Genomic DNA, 24,792 nt, shown 5'->3' on the forward strand with positions numbered 1-24,792 from the left:
TACATTATAACCATAAACCCATCACTGCATGCAGCCTCACAGCTGTTGGCACCACCAAAAGAATTGTGGAAAAGCACCACTAGCCACACAGTTTACTCCCTTTACTACTTCCACCTGAATTTGCTTTTTAAAAAAAATACCTTTCAGGGCGGCACGGTGGCAGAATGGTTAGCACTGCTGCCTCACAGCAGCAGGGACCTGGGTTCGATTCCCGGCTTGGGTCATTGTCCGTGTGGAGTTTGCACATTCTCCCCATGTCTGTGTGGGTTTCTTCCAGGTGCTCCGGTTTCCTCCAACAGTCCAAAGGGTTAGGTTGATTGGCCATGCTAAATTGACCCTAGTTTCAGGGGGACTAGCAAGGTGATTATGGGGATTGGGTGTGATTGTTGTTGGTGCAGGCTCGATGGCCGAATGGCCTCCTTTAGTACTGTAGGGATTCTTCTATGATTCCAAATGTATAATTCTTATGGCTTTGCACAAGCACAGTAAGAGTTTTAACAACACCAGGTTAAAGTCCAACAGGTTTATTTGGTAGCAAATACCATTAGCTTTCGGAGCGCTGCTCCTTCGTCAGATGGAGTGGAAATCTGCTCTCAAACAGGGCACAGAGACACAAAATCAAGTTACAGAATACTGATTAGAATGCAAATCTCTACAGCCAACCAGGTCTTAAAGATACAGACAATGTGAGTGGAGGGAGCATTAAGCACAGGTTAAAGAGATGTGTATTGTCTCCAGACAGGACAGCCAGTGAGATTCTGCAAGTCCAGGAGGCAAGCTGTGGGGGTTACTGATAGTGTGAGATAAATCCAACATCCCAGTTTAGGCCGTCCTCATGTGTGCGGAACTTGGCTATCAGTCTCTGCTCAGCGACTCTGCGCTGTCGTGTGTCGTGAAGGCCGCCTTGGAGAACGCTTACCCGAAGATCAGAGGCTGAATGCCCGTGACCGCTGAAGTGCTCCCCCACAGGAAGAGAACAGTCTTGCCTGGTGATTGTCGAGCGGTGTTCATTCATCTGTTGTCGTAGCGTCTGCATGGTTTCCCCAATGTACCATGCCTCGGGACGCTGCAGGAAAGGATGTCTCGAGGCATGTTCCTAGCGATGCCCACATCCCATTAAAGAATGAGAACAACTGCTTTCCATGCACACACTCCCACTGAAAATAACATTTAACTTCAACTTTATTTATCAGTGTCACAAGTAGGCTTACATTAACACTGCAATGAAGTTACTGTGAAAATCCCCCAGTCGCCACACTCCGGCGCCTGTTCAGGTACAGTGAGGGGAGAATTTACCATCCAAAAGAGAAAATGCTGGAAAATCGCAGCAGGTCTGGCAGCATCTCTAAGGAGAGAAAAGAGCTGACGTTTCGAGTCCGGACGACCCTTTGTCAAAGCGAGAATTTAGCATGGCCAGTGCACCTAGCCAGGACGTCTTTCAGACTTTGGGAGGAAACAGGAGCACCCGGAGGAAACCCACGCAGACACAGTGTATGAAACCTTAACCACTTTCAAATAAATGTGTGAACACCTTTGCACTAACAGTGGAATTGTGATTAGTTCATGGCTGTTTGTATATTAGAATCACACGCCCTAATTCAAACTCACAATTTGAAAAATTCGCTAAACCATCTATTTACCCCTTCTCCTATTAATTTAATTCCCCTTTCATTTGGAGTGGATGACTTTCTAAAATATATCTTCCCTAACTGGTTCTATTAATTATTGGCATATCACTGCAAGTAATATTGGCTAAATGACTCACTTCCAGTTGTCATTCTGTGCCCTGCACATTTTTGCTCCAGAGGTGAATGTGGCGACATGGGAAACCTCATTCATGTGCATTCATCTAAAAACAAGGATAGCTGGTGCATGCTGTAATATTGACCCTGTCGTACTCCATCTGCTGTCTCCTGACTGTTGGAGACTTTATGCCGCACACCCTCTTGTGAGCAAACAGTCAGTGACATCACTTACCCGATTATTACCAGAGGGGCCGGTGCTAAATAAATGCCCAATTCACTTGCAACTCGTCTGAGGTGGAACGGTGCTGGCGGTGGAGTCTCCGCTGAGCTCAGTCAAGCGGAACTGGGACACTGCTGAACTGGGAAATTAACCATCAACTGGGAAGGCTCCAGCCAGCAGTGTGTGCCCTGCAGTGCCTGAGTTACCTTTCTGTGCAGCTCTGTGGGACTTGGCTCTGCGGTCCTCTCTCTGCATGCCCCACTGGGAGTGCACAAGGGAATCATTGCCTCCTCCGTACTTTGCGTCTGAATTATTCGACTCATGTCCACATTGGCCGGGCTGCCCCTGGTTCATGACAATCCACCTCACCAGGCGTTTTACCATGTCACGGATGGGCGTTTTAAACAGCTACAAGGTACATTCCCGTGCTGTTACTTCTTGCCTGACTGCAGCACGTATCCTGTTGTGAAATGAAAGATAGAGGCAACGGCGTAAGAGCCGGAGAAGCTTGACTGGGGTAAATGAATTTGTCTGCTTTAATGAATGGCTTTTTGCCAGAGAGGAGGGAGGGGGAGCAGTGCTTGCAACATAAAGACTTTCTTGTCAATTTATATATTTTAAAAAAGTTATACAGAGATCTTTAAATGCTTGCAAGATACTTGCTTTTTCGTCAATTTGGATTTTTAAAAATTATGCAGAGATGTTCAATTGTTCACAACAGTAAGTAGTCTCACAACACCAGGTTAAAGTCCAACAGGTTTATTTGGTAGCACGAGCTTTTGGAGCACTGCTCCTTCACTCACCTGATGAAGGAGCAGCGCTCCGAAAGCTTGTGCTACCAAATAAACCTGTTGGACTTTAACCTGGTGTTGTGAGACTACTTACTGTGCCCACCCCAGTCCAACGCCGGCATCTCCACATCATTGCTTGCAATATGAAGACTTTCTTTTATGTCATTTTGGAAGGATTTTTTTGAAAAAGTAAAGAAATATTCAATCGAGGCATCCAAGAGAAACACTGGCCTGGGGTGGAGGGGGGATGGGGGGGAGGGGGGCGGGGGGGAGAGGGGGGGAGGGGGGCGGTGTGGAGGGGGGGAGAGGGGGGGAGGGGGGCGGTGTGGAGGGGGGGAGGGAGGGGGGGGGCGGGGACGGGGGGGTGGGGGCAATGACATTCAGCCACAATGCTCGTCAGGAGAGCTAGTACAGATACTGTGGGCCGAATGGCCTCCTCCTGCGGTGTAGCAGTTCGGTGTGTTTATCCTGCCCCCAGATATAAAACACGAGGTGAATATGCCTTGGACATATAGCACAATTTGCCTTAGACATATAGCACAACATGTTTTAGACATTTAGCACAATATGCCTTAGACATATAGTACAATGTGCTGCAGACAAGTGTGAATGTTTGGCAAGCGGCGGGTGCTTTTACTGAGAAGCTAAAATAGTGAAAGGTGTTGCAGGTTAATGAGCTAGAGTAAGAAGTTGTTCAGAAACTGGAAAGAACTCTTTGAGACTTTTCTTTCTAATGGTGGAGTCTAAGCGAGGTGTTACACTCTCAAAGCAAGAGCGAGAGTTTTAGGAGTGTGCTGATGAATGGCAGATGGAGTTTAATTTAGACAAATGTGAGATAATGCATTTTGGTAGGTTGAACCAGGGCAGGACTTACTCAGTTAATGGTAGGGCGTTGGGGAGAGTTACAGAACAAAGAGACCTAGGGGTACAGGTTCATAGCTCCTTGAAAGTGGAGTCACAGGTGGACAGAGTGGTGAAGAAGGCATTCGGCATGCTTGGTTTCATCGGTCAGAACATTGAATACAGGAGTTGGGACGTCTTGTTAAAGTTGTACAAGACATTGGCAAGGCCACACTTGGAATACTGTGTGCAATTCTGGTCACCCTGTTATAGAAAGGATATTATTAAACTAGAAAGAGTGCAAAAAAAATTTACTAGGATGCTACCAAGACTTGATGGAGTTAGAAGGAGAGGCTGAATAGACTGGGACTTTTTTCTCTGGAGCGTAGGAGGCTGAGGGGTGACCTTATAGAGGTCTATAAAATAATGAGGAGCATAGACAAGGTAGATAGTCAATATCTTTTCCCAAAGGTAGGGGAGTCTAAAACTAGAGGGCATATGTTTAAGGTGAGAGGGGAGAGATACAAAATTGTCCAGAAGGGCAATTTTTTCACACAGAGGGTGGTGAGTATCTGGAACAAGCTGCCAGAGGTAGTAATAGAGGCGGGTACAATTTTATCTTTTAAAAAGCATTTGGGTAGTTACATGGGTACGATAGGTATAGAGAGATATGGGCCAAATGCGGGCAATTGGGATTAGTTTAGGGGTTTTAAAAAAAAAAGGGCGGCATGGACAAGTTGGGCCGAAGGGTCTGTTTCCATGCTGTAAACCCCTATGACTCTATAATAAATGAGTGAAAAGTTGTGTTCTGGAATTGTCTGCATTGTAAGTACTTTGGACTGAGCATTGTGTATGTTGCCGAACACTGACTGCCAGTTCAGTATGGAGCCGGAGAGAACGTATTCCTGAAAATATTTGCTGCTGGAATCCAATTGCAGAATCCCCCAGGTCCATTGCATTCCCAGTTCTCTCTCACGGTATGAGTCTCACTGAATAGAACATTCACTGTCTCTCTCTGTCTGTCTGTCTCCCCCCACCTTCAGTCGCTGTTCATTGAGTGTGGCTCGAATCTGTCAGTCCTGTATGTTTGGTAGTGGAATCAGTTATACCGAATGACCCGTCCTGTGCATGATATATTTTAAAAACACCTGCTCAGGATCTTAATTTTCCTCTCCATTTTTTAAGATGGAAATTAGCATCTGTGTGATCACAACCAAGCCAATGTACTTTTCCTGACGCTGAGATGTACCCTGCCAACTGTGGCTTTTTATCATCGTTGTAGGGAGATGCACAACGACAATTCCCAGATGCACAGATATGTTCATAGAATCATAGAATCCCTACAGTGCAGAAGGAGGCCATTTGGCCCATTGAGCCTGCACAGACAACAATCCCACCCAGGCTCTATCCCCATAACACCACGTATTTGTACTGCTATATCCCCTTGACACTAGGGCAATTTAGCACGGCCAATCCGGGAGGAAACCGGAGCACCTGGAGAAAACCCACGCAGACACGGGGAGAATGTACAGACTCCGCACAGACAGTCAGCCAAGGCCGGAATCGAACCCAGGTCCCTGGTACTGTAAGGGAGCAGTGCTAACCACTCTGCCATCATGTCCTTACAAAATAAGAGAGGCATTGGCACAGTGGAATTATCACTGGACTAGCAATCCAGAGGGCCAGTGTAATGCTCTGGAGACCCAGGTTCAAGCCCCACCATGGCAGATGATGAAATTTGAATTCAATAAAAATCTAGAATTAAGAGTCTAATGATGACGGTGAAACCAGGTCAATTGTCGTAAAAACCCATTTGGTTCATGAATGTCCTTTAGGGAAGGAAATCTGCCATCCTTATCTGGTTTGGCCTACATGCAACTCCAGATCCACAGCAATAAGAACATAAGAAATAGGAGCAGGAGTAGGCCATCTAGCCCCTCGAGCCTGCCCCGCCATTCAATAAGATCATGGCTGATCTGACGTGGATCAGTACCACTTACCCGCCTGATCCCCATAACCCTTAATTCCCTTACCGCTCAGGAATCCGTCCATCCGCGCTTTAAACATATTCAGCGAGGTAGCCTCCACCACCTCAGTGGGCAGAGAATTCCAGAGATTCACCACCCTCTGGGAGAAGAAGTTCCTCCTCAACTCTGTCTTAAACCGACCCCCCTTTATTTTGAGGCTGTGTCCTCTAGTTTTAACTTCCTTACTAAGTGGAAAGATTCTCTCCGCCTCCACCCTATCCAGCCCCCGCATTATCTTATAAGTCTCCATAAGATCCCCCCTCATCCTTCTAAACTCCAACGAGTACAAACCCAATCTCCTCAGCCTCTCCTCATAATCCAAACCCCTCATCTCCGGTACCAACCTGGTGAACCTTCTCTGCACTCCCTCCAATGCCAATATATCCTTCCTCATATAAGGGGACCAATACTGCACACAGTATTCCAGCTGCGGCCTCACCAATGCCCTGTACAGGTGCATCAAGACATCCCTGCTTTTATATTCTATCCCCCTCGCAATATAGGCCAACATCCCATTTGCCTTCTTGATCACCTGTTGTACCTGCAGACTGGGCTTTTGCGTCTCATGCACAAGGACCCCCAGGTCCCTTTGCACGGTAGCATGTTTTAATTTGTTTCCATTGAGATAGTAATCCCATTTGTTATTATTTCCTCCAAAGTGTATAACCTCGCATTTATCAACGTTATACTCCATTTGCCATATCCTCGCCCACTCACTCAGCCTGTCCAAATCTCTCTGCAGATCTTCTCCGTCCTCCACACGATTCACTTTTCCACTTATCTTTGTGTCGTCTGCAAACTTCGTTACCCTACACTCCGTCCCCTCCTCCAGATCATCTATATAAATGGTAAACAGTTGCGGCCCGAGTACCGATCCCTGCGGCACGCCACTAGTTACCTTCCTCCAACCGGAAAAACACCCATTTATTCCGACTCTTTGCTTCCTGTCGGATAGCCAGTCCCCAATCCACTTTAACACACTACCCCCAACTCCGTGTGCCCTAATCTTCTTCAGCAGCCTTTTATGGGGCACCTTATCAAACGCCTTTTGGAAATCCAAAAACACCGCATCCACCGGTTCTCCTCCATCAACCGCCCTAGTCACATCTTCATAAAAATGTGGTTGACTCTCAAATGCCCTCTGAAATGGAGGGAAGTTAGGGATGGGCAATAAATGCTGGCCCAGCCAGCGACACCCGCATCCCATAAAAATGAATAAATAAAAGCTATTAGCAAGGTATGACTGTCTAACATCTTTTACAATAAGGTCCTTTAAAGGTCATCTTTAGATTTAATTATCACATTGAATCAATGTTTGTGGAAGTCTTGTGGTGCAGTGTTAATGTCCCTATCTCTGGGTTTAAGTCCCATTGATGACCACAGAATGTGCATCCATGATGTGGTAATAAGGTTGATTTATCCGCCTGTAAATCCTTCCTGATGGCAGGTGGTAAAGAAGAGGTGAGCTTCCTGGCTAGTCATAGAACCATAGAAAATTACAGCTCAGAAACAGGCCTTTTGGCCCTTCTTTGCCGAAGGGAGAGTCAACATGGCTTTGTGCGTGGTAGGTCATGTTTGACCAATCTATTAGAGTTTTTCGAGGAGGTTACCAGGAAAGTGGATGAAGGGAAGGTGGTGGATGTTGTCTACCTGGATTTCAGCAAGGCCTTTGACAAGGTCCCTCATGGGAGGTTAGTTAGGAAGGTTCAGTCGCTAGGTATACATGGGGAGGTAGTAAATTGGATTAGACACTGGCTCAATGGAAGAACAGTAAGAAGTCTCACAACACCAGGTTAAAGTCCAACAGGTTTATTTGGTAGCAAATACCATAAGCTTTCGGAGCGCTGCCCCTTCGTCAGATGGAGTGGAAATCTGTTCTCCAACAGTGCACAGAGACACAGAAATCAAGTTTCAGAATACTAATTAGAATGCAAATCTCTACAGCCAGCCAGGTCTTAAAGGTACAGATAATGTGGGTGGAGGGAACATTTATCTGTACCTTTAACCCACATTATCTGTACCTTTTAAGACCTGGCTGGCTGTAGAGATTTGCATTCTAATTAGTATTCTGAAACTTGATTTCTCTGTCTCTGTGCACTGTTGGAGAACAGATTTCCACTCCATCTGACGAAGGGGCAGCGCTCCGAAAGCTTATGGTATTTGCTACCAAATAAACCTGTTGGACTTTAACCTGGTGTTGTGAGACTTCTTACTGTGCTTACCCCAGTCCAACGCCGGCATCTCCACATCAATGGAAGAAGCCAGAGAGTGGTTGTGGAGGATTGCTTCTCTGAGTGGAGCCGAACCATTTTTTGCCTAGTCCCACTGACCTGCACTTGGACCATATCCCTCCACACCCCTCTCATCCATGAACCCGTCCAAGTTTTTCTTAAATGTTAAAAGTGACCCCGCATTTACCACTTTATCCGGCAGCTCATTCCACACTCCCACCACTCTCTGCGTGAAGAAGCCCCCACTAATATTCCCTTTAAACTTTTCTCCTTTCACCCTTAACCCATGCCCTCTGGGTTTTTTCTCCCCTAGCCTCAGCGGAAAAAGCCTGCTTGCATTCACTCTATCTATACCCATCAAAATCTTATACACCTCTATCAAATCTCCCCTCAATCTTCTACGCTCCAGGGAATAAAGTCCCAACCTATTCAATCTCTCTCTGTAACTCAGCTTCTCAAGTCCTGGCAACATCCTTGTGAACCTTCTCTGCACTCTTTCAGCCTTATTTACATCCTTCCTGTAACTAGGTGACCAAAACTGTACACAATACTCCAAATTCAGCCTCACCAATGCCTTATATAACCTTACCATAACACTCCAACTTTTATACTCGATACTCCGATTTATAAAGGCCAATGTACCAAAGGCACTCTTTACGACCCTATCCACCTGTGACATCACTTTCAGGGAATTCTGTACCTGTATTCCCAGATCCCTCTGTTCAACTGCGCTCTTCAGAGTCCTACCATTTACCCTGTACGTTCTACTTTGGTTTGTCCTTCCAATGTGCAATATCTCACACTTGTCTGCGTTAAATTCCATTTGCCATTTTTTTAGCCCATTTTTCTAGTTGGTCCAAATCCCTCTGCAAGCTTTGAAAACCTTCCTCACTGTCCACTACACCTCCAATCTTTGTATCATCAGCAAACTTGCTGATCCAATTTACCACATTATCATCCAGATCATTGATATAGATGACAAACAATAATGGACCCAACACCGATCCCTGCGGCACACCACTAGTCACAGGCCTCCACTCAGAGAAGCAATCCTCCACAACCACTCTCTGGCTTCTTCCATTGAGCCAGTGTCTAATCCAATTTACTACCTCCCCATGTATACCTAGCGACTGAACCTTCCTAACTAACCTCCCATGAGGGACCTTGTCAAAGGCCTTGCTGAAATCCAGGTAGACACCATCCACCGCCTTCCCTTCATCCACTTTCCTGGTAACCTCCTCGAAAAACTCTAATAGATTGGTCAAACATGACCTACCACGCACAAAGCCATGTTGACTCTCCCTAATAAGTCCCTGTCTATCCAAATATTTGTAGATCCTATCCCTTATCACACCTTCAAAGTTGGATAAAGTCCAATTGCCATGTCTGTAGGTGCCAAAGGCATGTACATCACATACCTCGCTCCCAAATAAGGGATTAGGGCGCCCCTGTGTCTGGTAAACAACTCTGTTTGACCAGAAAGTGTTCTTTGTCCTTGAGATGGCCTATAATCTGTGTACTCCAACATCTGCAGAAAGCTGCAGCACTTTGCCAAACACAATTCTGGTGCAATCCAATGGAATCTATGGTTGCCAATCTCCTCTTGGAGCACAGTCCCTGGAGAAGGAGGATTGAATCACAGCAATTTTTAATTATTGGCTAAAGTTTGTGATTCTCATTGCTCAGTTTTTTTGTCAGTAAGTCAGATGCAATCATTTTGCACTGTGGCATCGAACCCCCACAGTGCAGAAAGACGCCACCTGTCCCATCGAGTCCTGCCCTATCTCCGTAACCCCGCACATTTACCATGGCTAATCCACCTAACCTGCACATCTTTGGACTGTGGGAGGAAACTGGAGCACCCGGAGGAAACCCACGCAGACATGGGGAGAATGTGCAAACTCCACACAGACAATCACCCGAGGCCAGAATTGAACCCGGGTCCCTGGCGCTGTGGGGCAGCAGTGCCAACTACTCTGCAACCACCTTAGTGAGGTGAACTAATCCCAATTTTATACAATGTCCTGATAAGGCTGTACCATGACCATCAATTTTGGTCATGTAGAGGCAGGGGAGATGTTAAAATCCTGGAACAATGATACTGATCCTGTGAACTGAATATTGAAATTGTTTCCATGGAGAAGATTGTCACTGTTGGTTATTTGTGAGAATGATAAGAACATAAGAAATAGGAGCAGGAGTAGGCCATCTAGCCCCTCGAGCCTGCCCCGCCATTCAATAAGATCATGGCTGATCTGACGTGGATCAGTACCACTTACCCGCCTGATCCCCATAACCCTTAATTCCCTTACCGATCAGGAATCCATCCATCCGCACTTTAAACATATTCAGCGAGGTAGCCTCTACCACCTCAGTGGGCAGAGAATTCCAGAGATTCACCATGATAAAATATAAAATATTTCTGGGAATGTTCCTCATAGTTTCACAAGGGCGGCACGGTAGCACAGTCGTTAGTACTGCTGCCTCACAGTGCCAGGGATCCGGGTTCGATTCCCGGCTTGGTCTGTGTGGAGTTTGCATGTTCTCCCCGTGTCTGCATGGGTTTCCTCCGGGTGCTCCAGTTTCCTCCCACAGTCCAAAGATGTGCAGGTTAGGTTGATTGATGCTAAATTGCCCCTTAGGATGGGATTTTCCGGCCGCATTCGCCCCAATACTTGAAAATCCCACCCGAGGTCAACAGACCTTTCCATGGTCTGCCTCTCCACAGATTCCTGTGGTGAGCAGGATGGAAAAATTCCAGTGTTAGTGTCCCAAGATGTGTACATTAGATGGACTAGCCATGGTAAATGTGTGGGGTAATGGGGATAGAAGGGGGGAGAGGGACGTTGCTCTATCAGGTGCAGACTTGATGGGCAAAATGGCCTCCTTCAGGGACTCTATGATTCATTATCCACAACCAACAACAGAAATCCTCTCTCAAAGTTGTGTAAGATAGGAAATGATACATTAAAATGATCCATCCCCGAACAATATTTCAAATTAAAATCTGTCCTTGGGACAATGGCAAAAGTTAAAAGTGACAAGGTTGAGACAGATATCAGGAAGATCTTTTCACGTGATCATTGGATGGGATGGGTATCGAAGGAGTAACCATGGAAATGGGGGACAGCTGTTTCTCCATGGAGGGATTATTGGTTAATAATGGATGAATGAATTAGAATATGCTGAATGCACTTTCTCATTCTGTATCAACCTTCTGTTGAGCTTCATTGTGGCAGCTACCCTGACTATCATATTGTTCTGAATTGGTCATTTTAAATGTAATTCCCCCAAATTTAAGATGTGTCCTATTTCCTTTAAAGGCCTCAAGTACAATGAGACGTGTCAGAATAGTCCAATACTCATGGGAGCTGAACATTTTCCCACATATCCTGCTAGCTCCCAGACCATGACCGTTGTCCCTTAACCTCTTATAATGAACTTGTGAAAGGTTAAGGCCCTTCCTACACACACATGGACCTAGACCACAAGGAATGCAGCCATTCAAGAAGGAGGCTCACCACCACCTTCTCAAGGGCATTTAGGGATGGGCAACAAGTGTTGGCCTTGCCAGCGAGCCTCAATCCCAGGCAAGAGTGAAGAAAAACCAGTGTGGATTCTCTTCTTTGTGATAGAGTTCTTATGGGACTTTAGCTTCTATCCACCTCTCCTGGACCTATCCAAATCCTAACTCACTCTCCTGGATTGGGGTTCATGCTTGCGGGATCCTGATGTAAATACGCAGTCATTGAATCATAGAATATAGAATCCTTTCAGTGCTGAAAGAAGCCATTTGGCCCATCGAGTCTCTACTGACCACAATCCCACCCAGGCCCTATCCCTATCCCTGGGTGGCACAGTGGCACAGTAGTCAGCAGTGCTGCCTCACCGCGCCGGGGACCTGGATTCGACTCCCGGGTTTGGGTCACTGTCTGTGTGGAGTTTGCAAGTTCTCCCCCCTGTCTGCGTGGGTTTCTTCCGGGTGCTCCTGTTTTCTCCCACCGTCTGAAAGACGTGCTGGTTAGGTGCATTGACCCGAACAGGCGCTGGAGTGTGGCGACTAGGGGAATTTCACAGCAACTTCACTGCAGTGTTAATGTAAGCCTTACTTGTGACTAATAAATAAACTGTAATTTGTAACCCCATGTATTCACCCTACTGGTCTGCCCGACACTTAAGGGGCAATTTAACACGGGCAATCCACCGTACCAGCAGGTTAGGAAAATCCCACTGGCGTGAATGGCCGGAACACCCCGGCCTTTGTGTTTTGAAATTTGTTCTCCTGATCCAAGACCGGGCAAAAAGAGCAATGTTGGAATCACTGAGTGGGATTTTCCAGCACCCTCCTTCCCCCCATGGTCTGTTCGCCAGCACCAGAGGTGGCTTGCCATTGGTGGTATCCTTCAGTCCCACTGAAGCCAATAGTATTTTGATTGGCTCGCCCACCCTGCTGACAGGGAATCCGCTGCGGGGGGAGGGTTCATATTCGGCGGAACTGGAAAATCTCACCATCGGAAAGGGCCAGAAAATCTATGAAACCATTGTCGATTGTCGGAAAAACCCACCTCGTTCACCAATGTCCAATAGGGAAGGAAATCTGCCATCCTTACCCGGTCTGCCCTACATGTGACTCCAGAGCCACAGCAATGTGGTTCACTCTCAACTGCCCTCTAAAAGCAACTAGGGATGGGCAATAAATGCTGGCCAGCCAGCGACGCTCATGTCACACAAATGAATTTTAAAAAATCCTGCACACTGCTCCCCCATTGACTCTGTCTACACTTCCCGCTGCCTCAGAAAAGCAGCCAGCATAATTAAGGACCCCACGCACTCCGGACATATTCTCGTGGCCCAGTGGCTAGCACTACTGCCTCACAGCGTCAGAGAACCGGGTTTGATTCCCGGCTTGGGTCACTGTCTGTGTGGAGTCTGCACATTCTCCCCGTGTCTGCTCCGGTTTCCGCCCACAGTGGCTAGGCGTAATGGTCATGCTAAATTCTCCCTCAGTGCATCCGAACAGGCGCCAGAGTGTGGCGACTGGGGGATTTTCACAGTAACTTCATCCCAGTGTTAATATAAGCCGACTTGTGACTGATAAATAAATATTAAAGAAACTTCCATCTTATTCTGTCGGGGAAAAAGATACAAAAGTCTGAGGTCACGTACCAACCAACTCAAGAACAGCTTCTTCCCTGCTGCCGTCAGACTTTTGAATGGACCTAGCTTGCACTAAGTTGATCTTTCTCTACACCTTAGCTATGACTGTAACACTACTTTCCGCACTCTCTCCTTTCCTTCTCTATGAACGGTATGCTTTGTCTGTGCAGCGCACAAGAAACAATATTTTTCACTGTATACCAATACATGTATTGGTTGCTCACAAAAGGTTGCTGCAGAAGCTTGGGGCACACGGAGTTGGGGGTAGGGTGTTAGTGTGGATTGGGGATTGGCTATCCAACAGGAAGCAGAGAGTTGGAATGAATGGGTGCTTTTCTGGTTGGCAGGTGGTGACTAGTGGCGTGCCGCAGGGATCGGTACTGGGGCCTCAACTGTTTACTATTTACATAGACGATCTGGAGGAGGGGACTGAGTGTAGGGTAACAAAGTTTGCTGACGACACGAAGATAAGTGGGAAAGTGAATTGCGTGGAGGAAGTGGAAGGTCTGCAGAGAGATTTGGGTAGGCTGAGTGAGTGGGCGAGGATTTGGCAGATGGAGTATAACGTTAGCAAATGCGAGGCTATTCACTTTGGAAGAAATAATAGCAAATTGGATTATTATTTAAATGGAAAAAAATTACAACATGCTACTGTGCAAAGGGACCTGGGAGTCCTTGTGCAGGAGTCGCAAAAACTCAGTCTACAGGTACAACAGGTGATCAAGAAGGCAAATGGGATGTTGGCATTTGTCGCGAGGGGGATAGAATATAAAAGCAGAGAAGTCTTGCTGCATCTGTACAAGGCATTGGTGAGGCCGCAGCTGGAATACTGTGTGCAGTTTTGGTCCCCTTATTTGCAAAAGGATATATTGGCCTTGGAGGGAGTGCAGAGAAGGTTCACCAGGTTGATACCGGAGATGAGGGGTGTAGATTATGAGGAGAGATTGAGCAGATTAGGTTTGTACTCGTTGGAGTTTAGAAGGCTGAGGGGTGATCTTATAGAGGCATATAAGATAATGAAGGGGCTGGATAGGGTAGAAGTGGAGAGATTCTTTCCACTTAGAAAGGAAACCAGAACTAGAGGGCACAGCCTCAAAATAAAGGGGGGTCAGTTTAGGACAGAGTTGAGGAGGAACTTCTTCTCTCAGAGGGTGGTGAATCTCTGGAATTCTCTGCCCGCTGAAATGGTGGAGGCTACCTTGTTGAATATGTTTAAGTCACGGATAGATGGATTCCTGATCGGTAAGGGAATTAGGGGTTATAGGGATCAGGCGGGTAAGTGGAACTGATCAACTTCAGATCAGCCATGATCTTATTGAATGGCGGGGCAGGCTCAAGGGGCTAGATGGCCTACTCCTGCTCCTATTTCTTATGTTCTTATGTGACAATAAATCAAATCAAACTGCACCATATCAGTACCTCCATCACCTCTTACGCCAGTGACCCTCACATCATTCTTACCTGGGATGTGAGGGTCACTGGCAACGCCAGCATTTGTTGCCTATCCTGAAATGCCCTTGAGAATTGAGAAGGTGGTGGTGAGCCTCCTTCTTGAATGGTTGCATTCCTTGTGGTCTCGGTCCGTGTGTGGGTAGGAAAGGCCTTAACCTTTCACAAGTTCATTATAAGAGGACCCAGAAAGCATCAGTAAAATGAACGTCCTTTTTTTTGGAAAGCTGTATTTGAAATGATAGTTAGGGGTTGGACTGTCTTCTCTGGAGCATTTGAGTCAAATGTACGATCGAGCTGAGGGAGTAATAAAACTTTAATATGTGTTTCAGAGAGCAGAGATATACCTTTTTATTTAAACCAGCCTCTTATCACATACTCAGCCCCACAACACTGGCAGAATGAAGCAACGCTGACCGGCTAACCAGAATGTCACAGTAATTGTAATTATGGAGCAGCTATTGGGAGATGTGCATACACACACACACTCTTATTTATCAAGCAGAATAATGGTTCGCTATGTTCAGAATGGCCGGGATTATGTGAGATTTCTTAGTATTTTGTGTCACTGCCACTTTCATCTTTTTTGTTAGTTCGCTGCATGTCCCTTGGGTAGCACGATAGTGCTTCAATTCACTGAGCATGTTTGAACACAGTAATCCATCATAACACTGTCGCAGGCTCCTTCCAAAAAGGATATTGGCTGAAAAATAATATTTAGACTCTAACGAGGGCTCACTCAACTCATCCATCGCTGGTTTGTTTGCCACTTGGGTGATTATTTAGACATCAAACATTTTGATGTCGGATGGGTTTCTCCGTAAGTGTTTTTCCATGTACCTTGTCCACTCTCGGCCGCTGCATCTCCATCATGCGACTTTATGGTGTCTCTGTCACATTTCCACCTTGTTCGAACTGCACTGTGTTTGAGACACGATCTGAAACAGGGGACAGAATACTGTCCAACTTCATACATCAGAAGAAGTCACTCAACTGGCATCCTGTTTACCATTTTCACAGTTAATGTAAACCTACTTGTGACTAATAAATAAATAACATAATAATCTGTTAACAGGGAATTGGCCAGAATCGCTTGCTGTAACCAGGCCAGTCTTCAGCTACAACACCGCAGATCCCCCAAATTGTCGCAGAATCCCTACAGTGCAGAAGGAGGCCATTTGGCCCATCAAATTTACACTGACTCTCTGACAGAGCATCCCAACCAGGCCCTTTCCCCTGACCCACACATTTAGCATGGCCAATCCACCTAACCTACACATCTTTGAAAACTAAGGGGCAATTTAGCATGGCCCATCAATCTAACCTATACATCTCTGGACATTAAGGGGCAATTTACCATGGCCAATCCATCGAAGTTGCACGTCTTTGAACACTAAGTGGCAATTTAGCGTGGCCAATCCACCTAACCTGCACATCTTTGGACTATGGGAGGAAACCGGAGCACCTGGAGGAAACCCATGCAAACATGGGTTTTCCACACAGACAGCCAGTCATCTGTTGCTTCTGCCCACTTTTAAAGCAACTGAGAATCTCTAATGAGTCAGAGCTGCATGTCTCCAGCTTATTGGTAAAGTTTCTGTTTCTGAGTCTGAATATGAATGGTGTGAACCCTGACCTTTCGGATGTGGAGGTCAGAGCTCTGAATTTGATGTTGACATCCAGTGGGTGACTCCTGTCTGACGGGGGTGGAGGGGGAGGGTGGTGTGTAAGTGGGTGTGGCCCCCTCTCGCTGCCCTGGTGACACGGGTTGCGAGAGACCACAAATCCCTCCCGCTGAATAGGACAAATCACCCCACTGCTGATAAAAAAATGATGGTTACATCTATGGAAGATGGTTATGTTGCCAATGGACGCCATGTTTATCTGAGTGCAAAGCACTTCACCACATATTGTGGTGAAGATAACAGATACGTGGTGTTCACAAGGATTAGTACGTCCCTCCTTCCCTCGGGGAAATAATTTTATCGCTGGATGCAAAACAAAGAGATGTTTATCACGCGTTGTTATCTCAGGAAATGACTGTGGATACTGTCTAATTACTCAGTCAGAGATAGAGCTTTCACAAGGGTTGCGCTGTCTGAAGTAAAAACAGGGCATAAAGAACAGCCCAGCTTATATTTTTACTTTACGTTCGTTCAAAATTTAGATTCCCTGTTTCACCAGGGAATGAAGAAGTGTTCAGATGTTTCCTAAATAGGGCATCGTTCTTCTCCTGAAGTAGTGGGTGTGATTATATGGCCTATTCACCAGGGGCGCAAATCCTGTCATGGCCACTAAATCTCTCGGGAGGGCCAAAGTGGCACTAGCAGCGGCAAAATCTCGGTTTATAATTTATTTATTAGTGTCACAAGTAGGCTTACAGTAACACCGCAATGAAGTTACTGTGAAAATCCCCTAGTTGCCACACTCCAGTGCCTGTTCGGGTACACCGAGGGAGAATTTAGCACGGCCAATGCACCCTAACCAGCATTTGCGTACTGTGGGAGGAGACCGGAGCACCCGGAGGAAACCCACGCAGACACGGGGAGAACGTGCAAACTCCGCACAGACAATGACCCAATCCGAGAATTGAACCCAGGTCCCTGGCAGCAGTGCTAACCACCGTGCCACCGTGCCACCGTGCCACCGTGCCACCGTGCCACCGTGCCACTGTGCCACCGTGCCACTGTGCCACCGTGCCACCGTGCCACCGTGCCACCGTGCCACTGTGCCACCGTGCCACTGTGCCACTGTGCCACCGTGCCACTGTGCCACCGTGCCACTGTGCCACTGTGCCACCGTGCCACTGTGCCACCGTGCCACCGTGCCACCGTGCCACCGTGCCACCGTGCCACTGTGCCACCGTGCCACTGTGCCACCGTGCCACTGTGCCACCGTGCCACCGTGCCACCGTGCCACCGTGCCACCGTGCCGCCCAGTTTGTTTTCATGCAATCAGTTAACAATTTTCCAATAGACAGACTGTTAAAATGCGAATTACCCAGCTGTGGGTATTAAACCATTTCTAGTATCCTTCCATGCTTTCTCCACATGGGGGTATAAAATGCAGTGTCGTGAACAAGATCAAAGTAAATTAAAGAAAGAAAAACATCCCTCAAAATTTCCTTCATGGCATCAACATATTCCAAAGTGCTCCACTGCTAATATGTCTCTCGAAATGTAGGCTAAAATTTTCCACCGTTCGCGTCAGTGGGATTTTCCAGTCCCGCTGCAGTGAATGGAGGTTTGGCTGAGCGCCAAATTCTCTGTCCTCGCTTGCAGCATCGCCGGGGCATGAACGACTGGAAAATTCAGGCCTCAGGGAGCGATCTTACCGTCCATTCGTGTCACGCTCCCGCTGCAGCGAAGATGGAGACTTTGGCAACAATTCCCCGTTCACTGCAGCGGGAAAATCCCACTGGCATGAACGATCAGAAAATCCCGGCCTTAGTCTTTGTTGTGATGTTGGAAAATAATCTCGCAATTTGCAAAGCCCCACAAACAGCAATGAAATAAATGACCAGATAATCTGCTTTGCAGGTATTGGTTAAAGGATAAGTATTTGGCAGTGTGTTCATCACAACGATGTGTTATTTTGTAATGTGTTTGAATTGGACAATGGCTATCTTTAATTCCTTCCTCAGGCTACACATTCTCCTCTCTCTTAGGTACGGAGTTAACAGCATATGGTCAAAAATCCGGGGCGAGATTCTCCAGCCTCCGAGCTGCGTGTTTCCCGCCGGCGGGATGTGGCGCGTTGTTCGCCAGTGGGGGTATTCTCCGGTCCCGCTGCTGTCAATGGGAATTCCCATTGACGTCACCCCACGCTGGCGGGCTGGGGTGTGCCAGGGGGACTGGAGAATCCTGCAACGTGAATGGCTGGAGAATTCCGGCCACGTTTCCTGCCAGGACACCAGGGGGAGAACTCCGCTGCTCTTTTTCAAATGGAGCCGTGCGACCTTTAAGATTGACGTTAGAGTCGGTACGGTGGCACAGTGGTTAGCACTGCTGCCTCGATTCCTGGCTTGGGTCACTATCTGTGCAGAATTTGCACGTTCTCCCCGTGTTTGTGTGGGTTTCCTCCGGGTGCTCCTGTTTCCTCCCACAGTCCAAAGATGTGCGGGTTAGGTGAATTGGCCATGGTAAATTGCCCCTGAGTGTCAGGGGGATTAGGAGGGTAAATGCATGGGGTTATGGGGATAGGGCATGGGTGGGATTGCGGTCGGTGCAGACTCGATGGGCCAAATGGCCCACCTTCTGCACTGTAGGATTCTATGATCTCTGTTTGAGCCTCTGGGTTGCTGTAAAGGAGACACTAGTCCTGCTACTTCATAAAATACCTTTATTTCTTTGATTCAACTTCACACACAATTCTCCACCAACCAATAATGCCACCTGTGGCCCCTTTATGTATCAATGACTTCTATTGAATAATTGACATCAAATTAGGACATTAATTGGAAGGTCTGCTAAACCATTCATAACAAGCTCATAGGGCAGGTGAGACCACGTTTTAACAATTCGTCCAAAAGATGGCACAGCAGACAGTGTAGCGTCCTCCTGGCACTGCAGTGGTATGCAGGCTTTGATTTTGTGTTCAAGTTCCTGCAATGGGACCAGGAACCCAGAACTCGAAGGCGAGCGAGCTGCCATTGTGCCACAGCCAACGCTATTTTGATTGTTTTCAGAAGAGAAACAGTGAAGTAGGAAGCATGTAGAATTATCAAATAATCAGGCAATTGCAGCAATCTGGGGAGCAATCAGCCCCACAGTTGCCACCAGGCTAGCTCTAATATTCCTACAATAAGAAGTCTCACAACCCCAGGTTAAAGTCCAACAGGTTTATTTGGAATCACAAGCTTTTGGAGCACTGCTCCTTCATCAGGTTTGATTTTGATTTGATTTATTATTGTCACATGTATTAACATACAGTGAAAAGTATTGTTTCTTGCGCACTGTACAGACAAAACATACCATTCATAGAGACGGAAACAAGAGGGTGCAGAATGTAATGTTACAGTCATAGTTAGAGAAAAATCATATAGAGAAAACCCATAGTAGAGAAAAATCAACTTAATGCAAGATAAGTCCATTCAAAAGCCTGATGGCAGCTGGGAAGAAGCTGTTCTTGTGTCGGTTGGTACGTGACCTTAGACTTATTTTTCCCGACGGAAGAAGGTGGAAGAGAGTATGTCCAGGATGCGTGGGGTCGTTGATTATGCTGGCTGCTTTGCTGAGGGAAGTGTAGACAGAGTCAATGGCTGGGAGGCTGGTTTGCGTGATGGATTGGGCTACATTCATGACCTTTTGTAGTTCCTTGCGGTCTTGGGCAGACCAGGAGCCCATACCAAGCTGCGATACAACCAGAAAGAATGCTTTCTATGGTGCATCTGTAAAAGTAGCTGACATGCCAAATTTCTTTAGTCTTTTGAGAAAGTAGAGGCGTTGTTGGGCTTTCTTAACTATAGTATCAGCATGGAGGGACCAGGACAGGTTGTTGGTGATCTGGACACCTAAAAACTTGAAGTGAGTGGAGAAGTAGGTTCACAAACACGGCATATACAGACAAAGACTCAATTGCAAGATAATAGTTGGAATGCGTGTCTTTTCAGGTAATCGAGTCTTTACAAGTGCAGACAGTGCGAGTGGGGAGAGGGATAATCACAGGTTAAAGAGGTGTGAATTGTCTCAAGCCAGGACAGTTAAGTAGGATTTTGCAAACCCAGGCCAAATGGTGGGGGTTACAGATAGTGTGTCATGAACCCAAGATCCCGGTTGAGGCCGTCCCCATGCGTGCGGAACTTGGCTATCAGTTTCTGTATCAGAGACAATTTACACCTGAACATGGTTAAAGGTTCACAGTCCTGAACCTTCTCCTGGACTTGGGTCTCATTGCTGCTGACATACTGAACCTGGTCTCAACTCCCCATGTCTGATCATGTGTGTGATGCACCATCAATCGAGCAAAGACTAGTTTGTATGCAAGAACAAATAGGCTTTTATTAGCAAAAGACTTGGAGCACACCCATGCCGATGAACTGGTCCAGACTGAGGCAGGGGGGTGGGGAGCAGTCGCCTTTATACCTGGACCGGGGGGGGGGGGGGAGGAGTCTCGGGTAGGGCCGGCAGGGATCTGCCCCAGCATGTCACATATACAGGTAATAAGCTAACAGTGGTTTACCACAGTGTGCTCGAGTGGTATTATATAATGATGAATCATGCGTTACGTAGCCTGATACCGTTGCCATTGTAAAATAGCGTCGATCTATTTTATCCTAAAAAAGGAAAGCCTTGCAGATCTATGGCTATAATTCTTTCACAATCGCAGGACTTTCCAGAAAGCTTTAAGGGGACAATACTCTGGATATAGAGGCCAGAACTCTACCACTTTGCCCGCCACGGAATCAGAGCAGGCGAGTGTTCGACAACAGACCTCAGGTGGGAACTTCTGGTCTTGCCCGAGCGAGGCCATAAAATCCCGCCCAGAGTGTGTCATATGAACAATAACAAAGATGATTTGCTGATGCTTTTCTTTCCGTATTAGGGAGTCGTTATTTCTTAGAATCATAGAACACAGTGCAGAAGGTGGCCATTTGGCCCATCGGGCCTGCACCGACCACAATCCCACCCAGGCCCAATCCCCGTAACCCCACGCATTTACCCTGCTAATAAGAACACCAAGAGGCAATTTAGCACGGCCAATCTACCTAACCCGCACATCTTTCAGACTGTGGGAGGAAACCGGAGCACGCGGAGGAAACCCACGTAGACACGGGGAGATCGTGCAAACTCCACACAGACAGTGACCCGAGGCCAAAATCGAACCCAGGTCTTTGGCGCTGTGAGTCAGTAGTGCTAACCACTGTGTTGCCCCATAAGCATAAAATACCATCAATAAGTTGGCCAGAAAACTGGTGAGGGGTGACCGTAGAATAACCCCATTAGATGTCAATAGATGTTCTTTGAAAACCTTTTGAAACTTAAGTAAGTGTAAGATAAGATGTGATGGTGCAGTAGTCACCAGTCTCTATCTCAATAAGAAGTAATTATTATGAGGTTTGACTTATCTACAATCATCAGAGCCTAGTGGGCTATCACTTCCTATGCATAATTGATGAAATATATACTGAATTATTTATTTTTAGAAGCACTTTCTGGCAGGCATGCTGTTCGATGGTAAATCGGTAATAAACCTGACTCTGATGTTGAGCTGTATCTAAAGTGCAGTATTATGTAACCATTACAAGTTTGTTTGGATTACAGTTTACTGGCAATACATTTTTCTTTGTAGATTTCTTTCCTTTTCGATATAAATATTGTCCCAATCCCCGCAGAGACCTGTAACTTTTGAAAAAAGAATTTCCCAGCGACTGACGGAAGTATGCCGATGGATAAGGTTTTACATTTTAAGACTTTTACTAGATAAACTAAAATTAACACACATAGAATCCGTATAGTGCAGAAGGAGGCCATTTGGCCCATCGAGTCTGCACCAACCGCAATCCCACCCAGGCGCTATCCCCATAAGCCCACATATTTACCCTGCTAATCCCCCCCCGAAACTAAGGGGCGATTTATTCTGATACCATGAAAAGTATTGTTTCTTGTGCACTCTACAGACAAAGCATACCGTTCATAGAGTACATAGGGGAGAAAGAAAGGAGAGGGTACAGAATAATGTTACAGCCATAGCTAGGGTATAGAGAAAGATCAACTTAACATGAGGTAGATCCATTCAAAATTCTGATGGCAGCATACAGTGCAGAAGGAGGCCATTTGGCCCATCGAGTCTGCATTGACAACAATCCCACCCAGGCCCTCTGTCAGTGACTCCATGTATTTACCTTGCTAGTCCCCCCTGATACTAAGGGACAATTTAGCATGGCCAAACCACTTAACCAGCACGTCTTTGGAGTGTGGGAGGAAGCCGGAACACCCGGAGGAAACCCACACAGACACGGGGGGTACTACACTGAGACAGTGACCCAAGCCGGGAATTGAACCTGGGTCCTTGGCGCTGTGAGGTTGCAGTGCTTGCTACTCTGCCATCCCATGTGGGAAAATCTAGAACAAGGTGTCACTGTTTTAAAAATAAGGGGTCGCCCATTTAAGACAGAGATGAGGAGATTTTTTTTCTCCCTGAGGGTAGAGTCTTTGGAATTCTCTCTCAAGACGCAATGGATAAAGAATCTTTAGATATATTTAAGGTCGAGCAAGATGGATTCTTGATAAGCAAGGGGGTGAAAGGTCATTGGGTGTAAACTGGAATGGGGAGTTGAAGCCCCAATCAAATCAACCATGATCTTATTGAATGGTGGAACAGACTCGGAGCTCATGTGACATACTCTCGCTCCTAATTGGTCTGTTTGTATGAAGCACGCATTGCTTAATAGGCAACTAATACATCCAACTAAAGTAAAGGCACTTTCACATTATCTAACACATTATCTAACTAATTATCTAATTTCACATTATCTGACTAACTGAATTGATATATATTTTACAATACCTTTCATCGTACACTGCACCTATGGCAGGTATAGCATTACAAGGAGGAGTCTCACCTTCACAGAATCTCCACAGTTCAAAAGGACGCCATTCAGCCCATCGAGTCTGCACCGACCACAATCCCACCCATCCCCTATCCCCATAACTCCACGTATTTACCCTGCTAACCCCTCCCTGACACTAGGATCAATTTAGCACGGCCAATCCACCTAACCCGCACATCTTTGGACTGTGGGAGGAAACCGGAGCACCCGGAGGAAACCCACGCAGAACAGGGAGAATGTGCAAACTCCACACAGTTAGTGACCCAAGCTGGAAATCGAACCCAGGTCCCTGGCGCTGTGAGGCAGCAGTGCTAACCACTGTGCCACCGTGCCGCCCATCTTCCCAAGCATTCCATTTCTCCCTGATAGCCAAGTTGCAACTTCCAGTGTCCTTCAAAAGTTGGTCCACTCAGCGCGAGTCTTGCAGACCTGACGTCCACCATCAAGGCCCGTCTCAGCGATTCATGTGTCTTAAATCTCCAGAAATTCCATCTCTTTGGTTTCCTTCCTTCACACAAAAGAACTGATTTTTACCGACATCCCGCTTCCACACAGTGTTAATTTTCTCCCCTCTGTCTGTGTCTTACAAAAGCAGCTGTCATCTTAGTGTGTCAAGGTGTGGCGGCTGTCACTCGATTTTTTTCCTTGTTTTCCCATGGTGACCAGATCACATGGGCCTGTCTCTAGGGAGAGGTTTATTATGATCAGCACCCACGCTATCTAGAAAAATCTGTTTCACCTTGAGTTAAAGGAGGCATTTTCAAACATAGCCATCTTGTAAGGTCCTAAATTCTTAACAGTATCAATACAGATATCCATTGCTTCCCTGGGTTAACCTGACTAAGAGGTATACAGGAGGCTGGTTCTTGAGCATCTAATTTTGTCCCCCCTCCTTCCCTGTGGGGAAGCATTTATTCCATGGACAGGCTGTGATCAGGAACTCAAGTATTTAAAGAATCATTGACAATTGGGGAGATGATGGCCTAGTGGCATTATCGCTAGACTATTAATCCAGAAGTTCAGCGAATGTTCTGGGGACCCAGGTTCAAATCCCGCCACAGCAGATGGTGGAAATCTGAATTCAATAAAAGCAAATCTGGAATTAAGAATCTACTGATGACCATGAAACCATTGTTGATTGTCGTAAAAACCCATCTGGTTCACTAATGTCCTTTAGGGAAGGAAATCTGCCGTCCTTACCCGGTCTGGCCTACATGTGACTCCAGAGCCACAGCAATGTGGTTGATTCTCAGCTGCCCTCGGGCAACTAGGGATGGGCAATAAATGCTGACCAGCCAGCGTCGCCCATGTCCCATGAATAAATAAAAACACAAACCGGCACAGTTTGCACTGTACAGACAAGGACTCCAATCTTTATCACAGCATTGAGGCCTACTTTATAATCCAGGATCTCCACAATATTGGGGCGATTCTCCCAAAAGTGCTGAATTGTTGGGAAAACTGTTCTGTTTTGTCAGTTCAGCTTCACACTCGAATCTCCGCACTCTGTGCACTGCAGAGGTCCCAATCGTGAATCTCATTAAAAACCCGGGATGGGGGGAGGTGCCTATTCACGCTGGAGTTTGACAGTTCTGGAACTCTGTGCATGCGCAGCGGCCCCGATCTGTCAGTCTCCCCGTTTGCTGGCCAGCTCGATCGCTGGCCAGCCTGGGACCCCCGCAGCGCTGCCCCTCCAGTTCCCCCCATGGCCCAATCACGGCCCCCACAACAATTCCTGGGCCAGCCCTGACCCTCCTCGCCCCGGAGTGCCCCGATGTCCA

At 46.8% G+C, this 24,792-nt stretch overlaps 1 protein-coding gene across 3 annotated transcripts in view; it reads left to right on the plus strand.

Annotated features, from left to right (window-relative positions):
- LOC144506945 (spectrin beta chain, non-erythrocytic 1-like) overlaps nucleotides 1-24,792 on the plus strand; it is a 266,820-nt gene that overhangs the window by 73,622 nt on the left and 168,406 nt on the right. The window lies entirely within an intron of this gene.

Source organism: Mustelus asterias, chromosome 18 (genome assembly GCF_964213995.1).
Source record: "Mustelus asterias chromosome 18, sMusAst1.hap1.1, whole genome shotgun sequence".
Taxonomy (NCBI): domain Eukaryota; kingdom Metazoa; phylum Chordata; class Chondrichthyes; order Carcharhiniformes; family Triakidae; genus Mustelus; species Mustelus asterias.